This window comes from Arachis ipaensis, chromosome B4, assembly GCF_059453495.1.
Source record: "Arachis ipaensis isolate K30076 ecotype BB chromosome B4, ASM5945349v1, whole genome shotgun sequence".
Classification (NCBI taxonomy): domain Eukaryota; kingdom Viridiplantae; phylum Streptophyta; class Magnoliopsida; order Fabales; family Fabaceae; genus Arachis; species Arachis ipaensis.
Window position 1 is genome coordinate 27697685 of NC_142439.1, and position 13476 is coordinate 27711160.

Consider the following 13476-nt stretch of genomic DNA (forward strand, 5'->3'; position numbering starts at 1 on the left):
GAAGGAGATCCTTGAGTTTGAAACACAAGGTTGTCCTCATTCAGTTGAAGAACTAACTCTCCTCTATCCACATCAATCACAGCCCTTGATGTGACTAGGAAATTTCTTCCAAGGATGATGATCCATCATCCTTTCCAGTATCTAGGATTATGAAATCAGCAGGGATGTAAAGGCCTTCAACCTTTACTAGCACGTCCTCTACTTGTCCATAAGCCTATTTTCTGGAGTTGTCTGTCATCTCTAATGAGATTCTGGCAGCTTGCACCTTAAAGATTCCCAGTTTCTCCATTACAGAGAGTGGCATGAGGTTTATCCCTGATCAAAGGTCACATAGAGCCTTCTCAAAGGTCATGGTGCCTATGGTACAAGGTATTAAGAACTTTTCAGGATCCTGTTTCTTCTGAGGCAATCTCAGTTGATCCAGATCACTTAGTTCATTGATGAGCAAGGGTTCATCTTCCCAGGTCTCATTACCAAATAATTTGGCATTTAGTTTCATAATTGCACCAAGGTACTTGGCAACTTGCTCTTCAATAACATCTTCATTCTCTTCAGAAGAAGAATACTCATCAGAGCTCATGAATGGCATAAAGAGGTCCAATGGAATCTCTATGGTCTCTAGATGAGACTCAGATTTCTTTGACTCCTCAGAGGGAAACTCCTTGTTGATCACTGGACATCCCAGGAGGTCTTCCTCACTGGTATTCACGTCCTCTCCCTCCCTTGTAGGTTCGGCCATGATGGTTAAATCAATGGCCTTGCACTCTCTTTTTGGATTCTCTTCTGTATTGCTTGGGAGAGTACTGGGAGGGTTTCAGTGACCCTTTTACTCAGCTAGCCCACTTGTGCTTCCAAATTTCTAATGGAGGACCTCGTTTCATTCATGAAACTTAAAGTGGCCTTAGATAGATCAGAGACTATATTTGCTAAGCTAGATGGATCCTGCTCAGAGCTCTCTGTCTTTTGCTGAGTGGATGATGGAAAAGGCTTGTTATTACTAAACCTGTTTCTTCCACCATTGTTAAAGCCTTGTTGAGGCTTTTGTTGATCCTTCCATGAGAAATTTGGATGATTTTTCCATGAGGGATTATAGGTGTTTCCATAGGGTTCACCCATGTAATTCACCTCTGCTATTGCAGGTTTCTCAGGATCATAAGCTTCTTCTTCAGAAGATGCCTCTTTAGTACTATTAGATGATTCCTTCAATCCATTCAGACTCTGAGAGATCATATTGACTTGCTGAGTCAATATTTTATTCTGAGCCAATATGGCATTCAGAGTATCAATTTCAAGAACTCCCTTCCTCATAGGCGTCCCATTACTCACAGGATTCCTTTCAGAAGTGTACATAAACTGGTTATTTATAACCATGTCAATGAGTTCTTGAGCTTCTGCAGGCATTTTCTTTAGGTGGATGGATCCACCTGCAGAATGGTCCAGTGACATCTTTGATAGCTCAGACAGACCATCATAGAATATATCCAGGATGGTCCATTATGAAAGCATGTCAGAATGACACTTTTTGGTCAGTTCCTTGTATCTCTCCCAAGTTTCATAGAGGGATTTACCTTCTTTCTGTTTGAAGGTTTGAACATCCACTCTAAGCTTACTAAGCTTTTGAGGAGGAAAGTACTTGGCTAAGAAAGTCGTGACCAGCTTATCCCAAGAGTTCAGGCTATCCTTAGGTTGAGAGTCCAACCATATTCTAGCTCTGTCTCTTACAGCAAATGGGAAAAGCATAAGCCTATAGACCTCGGGATCAACCCCATTGGTCTTTACAGTATCACAGATCTGCAAGAATTCAGTTAAGAACTGAAAATGATCTTCGGATGGAAGTCCATAAAACTGGCAATTCTGTTGCATCAGAGAAACTAGTTGAGGTTTCAGCTTAAAATTGTTTGCTCCAATGGCAGGGATTGAGATGCTTCTTCCATGTAAATTGGAATTTGGTGCAGTAAAGTCACCAAGCATCTTCATTGCATTGTTATTGTTTTCGGCCATGTTGTCTTCTTTTTCGAAAATTTCTGTTAGATTTTCTCCAGAGAGTTGTGCTTTAGCTTCCTTTAGCTTCCTCTTCAGAGTCCTTTCAGGTTCAGGATCAGCTTCAACAAGAATGCTCTTATCCTTGTTCCTGCTCATATGAAAAAAAAGAGAACACAAAAGAAAATATGGAATCATCTATGTCACAGTATAGGGATTCCTTATGCAAGTATAAGAATAGAAGAATATAAGAAGGAGAAGAGGAAAAATTTGAACACAGAGAGGGGGATGGGGTTCGAATTTTTGGGTGGAGGAGAAGTGTTAGTAGATGAATAAATATTAGTAGGAGGTGAGAGAGAAGAATTTTCGAAAATTAAACAAATTGAAATAAAAATATTTTTGTTTTTAATTTGAAATTAAAATAAAATTCAAAAATTAGAAAAGAAATAAAATTAAAATTAAAAATTAAAATAATTAGTTAATTAAAAAGAAATTTTGAAAAAGATGAAGGTGATTTTCGAAAATTAGAGAGAAAATTAGTTAGGTAGTTTTGAAAAAGATATGATTGAAACAAAAAGATAAGATTGATTGAAAAAGATTTGAAAATTATTTTTGAAAAAGATAAGAAGTTAGAAAAGATTTTGAAATTGATTTTGAAAAAGATATGATTGAGAGATATGATTGAAAATCATTTTGAAAAGGATTTGAAAAGGAAATTAAAAAGATTTGATTTTGAAAATTAAAGTTGATTACTTGACTAACAAGAAACTAAAAGATATGATTTTAAAATTTAAAGATTGAACCTTTCTTAATAGGCAAGTAACAACTTAATATTTTTGAATCAATCACATTAATTGTTAGCATTGAATTCGAAAATATGGAATAAAAATAAGAAAAAGATTTTGAAAATTAATTTGAAATTTTCGAAAATATGAAAGAAAAATTGAAAAAGATTTGATTTTTGAAAACGATTTGAAAAAGATAGGATTTTTAAATTGAAAATTTGATTTGACTTATAAGAAACAACTAGATTTTAAAAATTTTGAAAAAGTCAACCCAAATTTTCGAAAATTTATGAGAGAAAAAGGGAAAGATATTTTTTTATTTTTGAATTTTTAAAGATGAAAGAGAAAAACACAAAAAAGACATAATGCATGAAAATTTTTGGATCAAAACATGTGATGCATGCAAGAACACTATGAATGTCAAGATGAACACCAAGAACACTTTGAATGTCAAGATGAACACCAAGAACTTATTTTTGAAAAATTTTAAAGAAAAGAAAACATGCAAGACACCAAACTTAAAAATTTTTATTCTTTAGACATTAACAAATTGAAAATGCATATGAAAAACAAGAAAAGACACAAAACAAGAAAATATGAAGATCAAACAAGAAGACTGGCCAAGAACAACTTGAAGATCATGAAGAATGCAATGCACGAAATTTTCGAAAATAATTTTTAGAAAATTAAAAAGATGCAATTGACACCAAACTTAAAACTTGACTCTAGACTCAAACAAGAAACACAAAATATTTTTGGTTTTATTATTTTATTAAACTTTTTTATTTTTTTCGAAATTTAATTGGGAAAAACGAAAAAGAAGAAAAAAATTTTCTATTTTTCGAAAATAAGAAATAAAAAGCTTAAAATTAAAATAAAATTACCTAATCTGAGCAACAAGATGAACCGTCAGTTGTTCAAACTCGAACAATCCCCGGCAACGGCACCAAAAACTTGGTGCGCAGAAATCGTGACGGTTCCATTCCTTGGTAACGATACTGAAAACTTGGTACGCACGTTCATAATCTTAATTCTTTGTCACAACTTCGCACAACTGACCAGCAAGTGCACTGGGTCGTCCAAGTAATAAACCTTACGTGAGTAAGGGTCGATCCCACGGAGATTGTCGGCTTGAAGCAAGTTATGGTCACCTTGTAAATCTTAGTCAGGCAGATTCAAATGTATTAAGAGGTTATAGTGTACTAAAAGATAATTAAAATAGGATAGAGATACTTATGTAATTCATTGGTGAGAGTTTCAGATAAGCGTGTAGAGATGCTTTCGTTCCTCTAAACCTCTGCTTTCCTGCTGTCTTCATCCAACCATTCCTACTCCTTTCCATGGCAAGATTTATGTAGGGCATCACCGTTGTCAATGGCTACATCCTATCCTCTCTGTGAAAATGGTCCAATACGCTGTCACTGCATAGCTAATCATCTGTCGATTTTCGATCATACTGGAATAGGATTTACTATCCTTTTGCGTCTGTCACTACGCCCAGCACTCGCGAGTTTGAAGCTCGTCACAGCCATCCCTTCCCAGATCCTACTCGGAATACCACAGACAAGGTTTAGACTTTCCGGATCTCAAGAATGGCCATCCATGGGTTCTAACTTATACCACGAAGATTCTAATATCTCGGACTCGGTCCTCCGTATTAGATATCTAAGAGATACTCATTCTAACTTGTTTGCATGTAGAACAGAAGTGTTTGTCAGGCACGCGTTCATAAGTGAGAATGATGATGAGCGTCACATAATCATCACATTCATCATGTTCTTGGGTGCGAATGGATATCTTAGAATAGGAATAAGCTTGAATTGAATAGAAAAATAGTAGTACTTTGTATTAATTCTTGTTTTGATTGCTTGCTTGTTTTGATAGTTTTAGGAGTTCATTTTATGTGTTCCTTTTACCTTTGAATTTCACATCCTTTTTATCCTATGAATTCTCACCAATTGTATTGTGAGTTTTGTTGCTATTTTGTTATAGGAATTGGGAATTTCAATTGCTTGTTACGTAGAAGGAATGGAAGGAATTCACAACAAGATTGGGTGCACAAGCTTGAGGATCTCAATTGCCTTGGACGATACAAGCTTGGGTGGGTTTTCAAGGAGGTTTGATGAGAGCTCTACATAAGTCCAACTTAAGGACATTAAACCAAAGTGCTAGGTGGGAGACACCCCCACCATGGTAACATCTTTCTTACCCTTTCTCTTTGTTTATAGTCTTAGTTTATTGCATAATTGCTTGTCTTAGTTAGCTTAGGATTAGTTTAATTTTGAGTTTAGATAGGTTGAATTGCAAATGGATCATGATTTTGTGATGTTTTGAATGTTTTGGGTTGAAATGTTGATTGAGCTAAGGCATAACGCCATACGAATGAAAGAAAAATTTTTGCAAAACAGGGCATCTGTGCGTACGCATGCTTCTATGCATGCGCACACAACTATGAGTTTCGCGACCTGTGCGAGCGCACAAGCCTGTGCGCCCGCACACTCTTTGTATTGCCCTCTGCTCGCAGCGCCAGCACAGCGTGTGCGTGGGCGCTCCCCTATTTTCCTTGGACTGTGCGTGTACGTCCTTTTGTGCGTACGCACGCGTGTTCCTTATCGCGCTCTCTGTGCGGCCGCACGCAAGCTTGCAGCTCCTCTGGTGGGAGTGTTAGCACAGCTTGTGCACCTGCACCCCAACCCTTCTTGTTTCTGTGTGTGCGCACAAACCTGTGTGCGCGCGGACACATGATCCAACCCATGTAAAAAAAAAGAGAAATGATCACAAGAATGTAAATAAGAGATGCATATGTAGTTGAATTGGAAAGAAGGATGCATGAGTGAATGTGAGAAAAGAAATGAATGGGAAGTTAGGTTGTTTTGTCATGTGTATGGGATGATATAGGATTAGGTGGGATACTTGAGCTAATCAAAGATCCAATCTAATAGCCCACTTAACCATATCAATCCTACCCTTACCTAAGCCCCATTACAATCCTCAAAGGTCCTCATGATATTTGCATTCATGCATCAAATATTAGTTGATTGTTAGATGACTTGCAAATCTTTGAGAAATGTGATTAAAGAAGAATTGAGTGATCAAGCCCTAGACACTGAGCGGTAAGAGTGTATACACATCTGGTGAGGGGTTCAATCGCTCCATTCTATGATTCCATCTCTTATATTGTGTCTCCTTGCAAGTTGTTGAAATTAATTTGAAAAATTCAAATCAAATCCTTGGACATTGATTATATTGCTATATTTTCTTGTCTTGGCCCTAAATTTCTTTTTTGGATTGATTGAGATTCTTTTGTTTGCTTTTACCAAACTCAATAGGTACCATAGTGTAGATATAGATAGATATTATTTAGTATAGTTGCATGCATGTAGTTAGTTGCATTAAATAAATTGATTTCCCTCCTTATCCTTCTCCTTTGATTGTGATTAACATGAGGACATGCTGTTGTTTAAGTGTAGGAGAGTTGCAATGGTGTTATGTTAGTGGCTATTGTGCATATTGTGAATATTGTAAATAGTTTATTTTGGTTGTTTGTACATATGTTGCTTGCTTTTGGTTAATGTGAACATGTGGATATGTGAATAGCTTGTTTTGATTGCTTGCTTGTTTTGATAGTTTTAGGAGTTCGTTTTATTTGTTCCTGTTACCTTTGAATTTCACTTCCTTTTTATCCTATGACACTTCTCACCCATTGTATTGTGAGTTTTGTTGCTATTGTATTATAGGAATTGGGAATTTCAATTGCTTGTTACCTAGAAGGAATGGAAGGAATTCACAACAAGATTGGGTGCACAAGCTTGGGGATCTCAATTGCCTTGGAGGATACAAGATTGGGTGGGTTTTCAAGGAGGTTTGATGAGAGCTCTCCATAAGTCCAACTTAAGGACATTAAACCAAAGTGCTAGGTGGGAGACATCCCACCATGGTAACATCTTTCTTACCATTTCTCTTTGTTTATAGTCTTAGTTTATTGCATAATTGCTTGCCTTAGTTAGCTTAGGATTAGTTTAATTTTGAGTTTAGATAAGTTGAATTGCAAATGGATCATGATTTTGTGATGTTTTGAATGTTTTGGGTTGAAATGTTGATTGAGCTAAGGCATAACGCCTTAGGAATGAAAGAAAAATTTTTGCAAAACAGGGCATCTGTGCGTACACACGCTTCTGTGCGTGCGCACACAACTATGAGTTTCGCGACCTGTGCGAGCGCACAAGCCTGTGCACCCATACACTGTTTTTATTGCTCTCTGCTCGCAGCGCCAGCACAGAGTGTGTGTGGGTGCTCCCTTGTTTTCCTTGGACTGTGCGTGCGCACCCTTTTGTGCGTACGCACGCGTGTTCCTTATCGCGCTCTCTGTGCAGCCGTACAGGCTTGTGCGTCCACACACAAGCTTGCAGCTCCTCTGGTGGAAGCGTTAGCACAGCTTATGCGCCTGCACCCCAACCCTTCTTTCTTCTGTGCGTGCGCACGGACCTGTGTGCGCGCACACATGATCCAACCCATGTAAAATAAAAAAAAAAAGAGAAATGATCACAAGAATGAAAATAAGAGATGCATATGTAATTGAATTGGAAAGAAGGATGCATGAGTGAATGTGAGAAAAGAAATGGATGGGAAGTTAGGTTGTTTTGTCATGTATATGGGATGATATAGGATTAGGTGGAATACTTGAGCTAATCAAAGATCCAATCTAATAGTCCACTTAACCATATCAATCCTACCCTTACCTAATCTCCATTAAAATCCTCAAAATTCCTCATGATATTTGCATTCATGCATCAAATATTAGTTGATTGTTAGATGACTTGCAAATCTTTGAGAAACATGATTAAAGGAGAATTGAGTGATTAAGCCCTAAACACTGAGCGATAAGAGTGTATACACATCCGGTGACGGGTTCAATCGCTCCATTCTATAATTCCATCTCTTATATTGTGTCTCCTTGCAAGTTGTTGAAATTAATTTGAAAAATTCAAATCAAATCCTTGGACATTGATTATATTGCTATATTTTCTTGTCTTGGCCCTAAGTTCCTATTTTGGATTGATTGAGATTTTTTTGTTTGTTTTTACCAAACTCAATAGGAACCATAGTGTAGATATAGATAGATAGTATTTAGTATAGTTGCATGCATGTAGTTAGTTGCACTAAATAAATTGCTTTCCCTCCTTATCATTTTCCTTTGATTGTGATTAACATGAGGACATGCTATTGTGTAAGTGTTGGGGAATTGATGAGTCCATATTTTCCAGTATATTTTGGTTTGATTTGGATAGATTTCATCATATAAACCCACATTTATTCATCCAAATAGCATGCGTTTGTGTTCTCTCCCTTAATTGTGCCTAAATGTGAAAACATGCTATTTTGTGCTTATTTTAATCACTTTTATCCCACTTTTATGCCATTCGATGCCATGACATATTTGTTGAGTGATTTTAGGTCCTAGCGGCAAGTTTGGCAAGGCAAAAGTGGAAGGAAGCATGTACAAAGGGAGAAAACATGAAGAAAATAGAGGAGAAGCACACATTAGAGTGTGCGTGTGCACAACCACTTTTGCGTACGCACAAAAGACACAAAACCATGTGTGCGTATGGATGACAACATGTGCGTACGCACAAGAAGAAAATCAGCATGTGTGTGGACGCACACACCTGTGCATCCGCACACATCCTAGTGCGTGACTCATTTATTGCAAATCGCTGGGGGCGATTTTTGGGCCTCAAGGGCCCAATTTTTGGACTTTCTGAAGCTGATTGAGTGCTATATGAAGGAAGGCCTTACTCCATGTGAAGGGGGTGGGGGGAAAAATTAGGGTTAGATTAGCATTATGTAGGTTGTTTTCTAGAGAGAGAAGCTCCCTCCTCTCTCTAGAATTAGGGTTTGTTAGTTTAATTTCCTTGTAATTTCTACTTTTAATTCTTGTTTTATTCTAGTTTCTTCTACCTTTATTTGTTTTGTTGTCTTAATTTCCTTGTTTATCTTGTTAATTTCTCATTTTAGTTGTCTTTTATGTTCATGCACACTCTTGTTATCTTAACTTACATTTAATGCAATTTAAGTTTTATGTCGTTTATTGCTTTATTGAGTTGCTATCTTTACTTTTCTTGCTTGGTAGTTGTAGTATTTATTATTTCTTGTCATTTTATCATGCTTTCTTTACATGCCCACCAAGTGTTTGACAAAATGCTTGGTTGGGATTTTGCTTAGTTTTTCACGTTCTTGGTTGGGAAATTGGATAATTGGGTGAACATGAGTAGTGGATGTCCATTCCACATTGTGTGAGAGTTGTTAATTAATTTGGTTTCCCTTGACTCTAAGTGACCCACTAGTGTTGACTTAGGACTTAAGGATTGAGATTAATTATGCCTAGTTGACTTATCCTCGATGTAGGATTGACTAATTGGGATTAATTCACACACAATTACCATGTTTGTGGTCCACAACTAGGATAGGAATCCTTAATTACCCACTTCTTGCCAAGAGTCCTTTTTAGCTTTCAATTTCCATTTTCATTGCCTTTACTTGCCTTCATTTAATTTCTTGCATGTTAAGTGACCTTTTTGTATTTTAATTTCTTGCCAGTTTCTATCATCCAACCCCCATTTCTCCCATAGCTAATAATTGTACACTTAATTGCAACTCCTAGGGAAGATGACCTAAGGTTGAATTACTCTCGATTTAAATTAGAAATATTAAACTTTGATGTTTGGGATTTAATTTGCCAGTTTGGTCTATATTTGCAACGTAAGTTATCTTGAGTGGAAAAATCCAAACCGGTGCAAAAATCCCACTCATCAAAAAGTATTTGGTTTTAGAATAATTAACTCCTAATGAGTTTTTTTTGTTTAATTCGTATATGTGCAGGACGTGACATTAGACATCGGAATGGAATATGTTGAGACAACTGCTGTAGCATTGAAGCTGACACAGGAAAATGGCAACATGTCTATTGAAGTAATTTCTTTAACTGTCGATGATATTCTATAGATGGAGTTTAGTGATCCTAAGCAGGCAGCACGTTTGTACAAGGAGTACAGCCATGTGAGAGGTTTTGGTATCCAACAAGGGAAGAAAATAAGAAACAAAAAAGGTGAATCTGTGCGATTCACTTATCTGTGCAACCGCGATGGCTTTTGAGATAAGAAATGGCTTTAGATGCATCATCGTAAAAAGGAGCATAAGGTTGTTACTAGGTATGGGTGTCCAGCTGAGATGTGGATAAAACCAAGAGATAGCACCAGAAAATGGTACGTGTCACATTTTGTGGACAATCACAACCATGATCTTCTACTTGCCAAGTTTGTTGAGTGCTTGCCTTCACACTATAAAATTTCAGATGTTGACATAGCCCATATGGATAGCATGAGATAAGTTGGGAGATCAATTCCAAAAATATATGAGTCGATAGCTGCATAGGCTGGTGGTTTTAATCGAGTTTCATTCACTAAGCGAGACATGTACAACAAAGTTAGGCGGTAGCGAGCCCTTCAAAACGGCGATGTGAATGCTGCCTTGAGGGCGTTAGCCAATGCAGCAAGGATTAATGACAGAATGTTTTGGCGGTATGAGGTTGGGGTTGGGAATCACATGTGTGATTTGTTTTGGAGCGATGGACATAGTCAAGAAGACTACAAATTATTCGGAGATGTTCTTGCTTTTGATGCAACATATGGACGGAACAAATACAATCTTCTGGTGATTGTTTTTCTGGGGTGAATCATTACATGCAAACCTATATTTTTGGCACTGCAATGGTTTCCTGTGAATCACAAGCTTCATACGTGTGGGTATGGACGAAGTTCCTAGAGTGCATGGGTGGGAAACCACCTATGGCGGTCATCACTGATGGGGATAGATCTATGAGCATAGCAATCCAACAAGTGTTTTCTGAAGCTCACCACCAACTCTGTGCCTGGCATTTGATAAGGAACGCGATAGCCAATGTGTGTAATCCAAGATTCACATCTTTGTTCAGACATTGCATGATTGCAGACTTTGAGGTTGAAGAGTTTGAAATGCACTGGCAAGCAATGGTCGAAGAATGTGGGACAAGTGACCATGAGTGGGTTAAGGATTTATACACGAAGAAGTCTAGCTGGGCAACGGCTTACATTCGTGGTTCTTTCTTTGCAGGGATAAGGACAACCTCCCGTTGTGAGTCATTGCATGCAAAGCTTGGTCGTTTTGTCGAGAAGAGATACGGAGTCCTAGAGTTTGTCACAAACTTCCAGCGATGTGTTGATTTTCTCAAAGACAATGAGGACGAGCTCGAGTTTCATTCATCATATGGCACCCCAGTCATTCAGACTCATTTTTCAGAGTTAGAAAAGTCAGGTGCGTTGTGTTATACAAGGGAAATTTTTGTTAGATATCGTGAGTCTCTAAGATGGTCTGTTCGTGTTACGATTGTGGAGTGCATCGAAGCAGATGATATTTGTGTTTACGTCACACAGAAATATCGTCGGCCGGATAGGACATGGAATGTCACGTAGAATTTGTCACAGGACACATTTCATTGTACTTGTCTCAGAATGGAGTCCTTTGGTCTGCTTTATGTGCATATCATTGCTGTTCTTGTTCGGTTAGACATTACTTCACTTTCCAATAGTTTGGTGTTACCGCGGTGGTCCAAGATAGCGAGAATGGATTTGTGCTTATGTAACCCACACATTGATCCAGAAGCAACTTATCGAGCAAGGGTTGGAGCCCTACTTCAACATCGTAGCATTTTCCAAAGGTTGCTTGTATGAGGGGGGAAGACTATAAAACATATTTTCAAAAGGTTGTGCATGAGACAAATATGTTGGAAATAAAGAATAGGTTGCAATGTCAAGCTACAGGCACGCATTCTGTACCCTGGGAAGGGGGAGTAAAGGATCCGGTAGGCGTAAGGACGAAGGGAACCGGCAGAGGCAATGAACCTGTAGAGTTTAGAGGCATTAAGCGAAGGAGATGTAGCACCTGCGGCGTTCTCAGGCATCGTAGGACGCGATGTCCGAACGGGCCCACATCATCGCGGCAATGTGGTCAGGAGTTGGATATGCATCCTTCAACAGAGACATTTGAAACGGTAAGTCTAAACCCATTCAGAAATGATACTACATTCCAAGTTTCCTGAGGGTTACGTATTGGAATTGGATACATATTTGTAAACTTCGCACAGAGTGGTAGATTTTCAGGACAAGGTAATGTGAACCGCCTATCCTGTGGCCATGTTATGGCCATCACACTTTTTCAAAACCTTCTCAATTTTAAAATGCAACTATTATTCTATTAAGCCTGCAGGTAGTGTGTACTACTATAAGAACTCATTTAGGACATTCTCATTGAATCAGGTGCCACTTCCGAGCAGCAAAATCAACGTATGAGGAAGAGGTCTCACCTAGGGAGGACTTCAACTGCACCATGGTCCCTGTTATGAATCATTGGATGTCTTGAGGTTAGCTTTGATGGGGCTTGGTCCTCATTGGACATTACTGTTGAGTACACGACGTGTCTAAGATACCCTTTTGCTTGAAAATATATTTATTTTTAAGCAACTATGCTTCCTGCTGCTACACATGGAACTATGTTTTCGTGTTATCTACGTGTGAAGGGAACAACCTATGTTTGACTAGCTATATTGATTGTGCACCTCAATCAGCCCACATCTTTGATTACCCTGATGTTTATTTTTTTATTCAAAATTTAGATAGATTTTATATCATGCGCATTGTTCATACCTTAGATAAGTCTAACTTAAATTTTTAGATTACATTTAGAGTATGATTCTAGCTGGAATTTTTCGTCTATACATGTATGTAAATGATAACTACCTACTTGAGTAAATAAATGAACCTAATTTAATTTGAAATTCATCATAACAACTTTGTGCTAACCACCTAACGCAGTTGAAGGTTTCACATTGATGATGTTTTTCGAAATTTTTATACTTAGTGGATTCCGTTTTAATATGAAGGGTATATTACCTATGCATGGGTCTTGCAATATTCAATCTACTATCTTCTTGTTTTTTGTTTTGAAAATGATTTTGAATTTATAATTCTCTTGCTACTAATCGATTGATTTTTTCTTTTTTTCCGTTCAACTGAATTCAGTTAAAATTTTGAATACTTTTAGCTAAATCTTCCTCTATTATATTTGGTTCTGATTTTCCTTAAATGGATTATTTAATATTTCTTGTTCCAGTTTGTTTTGTATTTTGTATTGTTCAACTTATTTGACTTGTTACATATTTTATAGATATCATGTATATGTTTTTCGATTTGATTAAGGTATTCATACTATAAATTTGTTTGACGGTGAATACAGTCTTCTCCCACTCGTAATTCATTGGTGGCAATTGATGATGAGATTTTGCGTTGGACCTCAACTTCTTATGGGCAACTCATTCATTAGCTCTTGATGATGTCTTTGTTAATATTTGATACTATTTTCTTAAATCATTAAATTTTTTTTATAACGTTAAAGGCTTAAAGTAAATCATAAAAGATCTAACTTAAAGAAATTTAGTAGACAAAAACAAGCATTCAATTTTCATTGAACATATTTAAATACATTTATATATTTTTTTAGAAACATTCAATATAACTAATTGCCTTTTCATGAATTAAGGTAAAAAGATAACCCAAAAATATATATTATAGAGCCACAAATTATAATCATATTTTACAGTAATACTAGATAACAAAATGAG

The 13476-nt window shown here is 37.1% G+C and overlaps 1 non-coding gene and 1 pseudogene across 1 annotated transcript; both read left to right on the forward strand.

Annotated features, from left to right (window-relative positions):
* Positions 1-1504: 1504 nt before the first annotated feature.
* Positions 1505-1608, forward strand: LOC148567011 (small nucleolar RNA R71). Its single transcript, XR_015882525.1, has one exon. It is a non-coding gene; the product is annotated as a small nucleolar RNA R71 (small nucleolar RNA).
* An 8159-nt stretch (positions 1609-9767) lies between these two features.
* On the forward strand, positions 9768-11898 carry LOC148567012 (protein FAR1-RELATED SEQUENCE 5-like; annotated as a pseudogene).
* The last annotated feature ends 1578 nt before the right edge of the window (positions 11899-13476 follow it).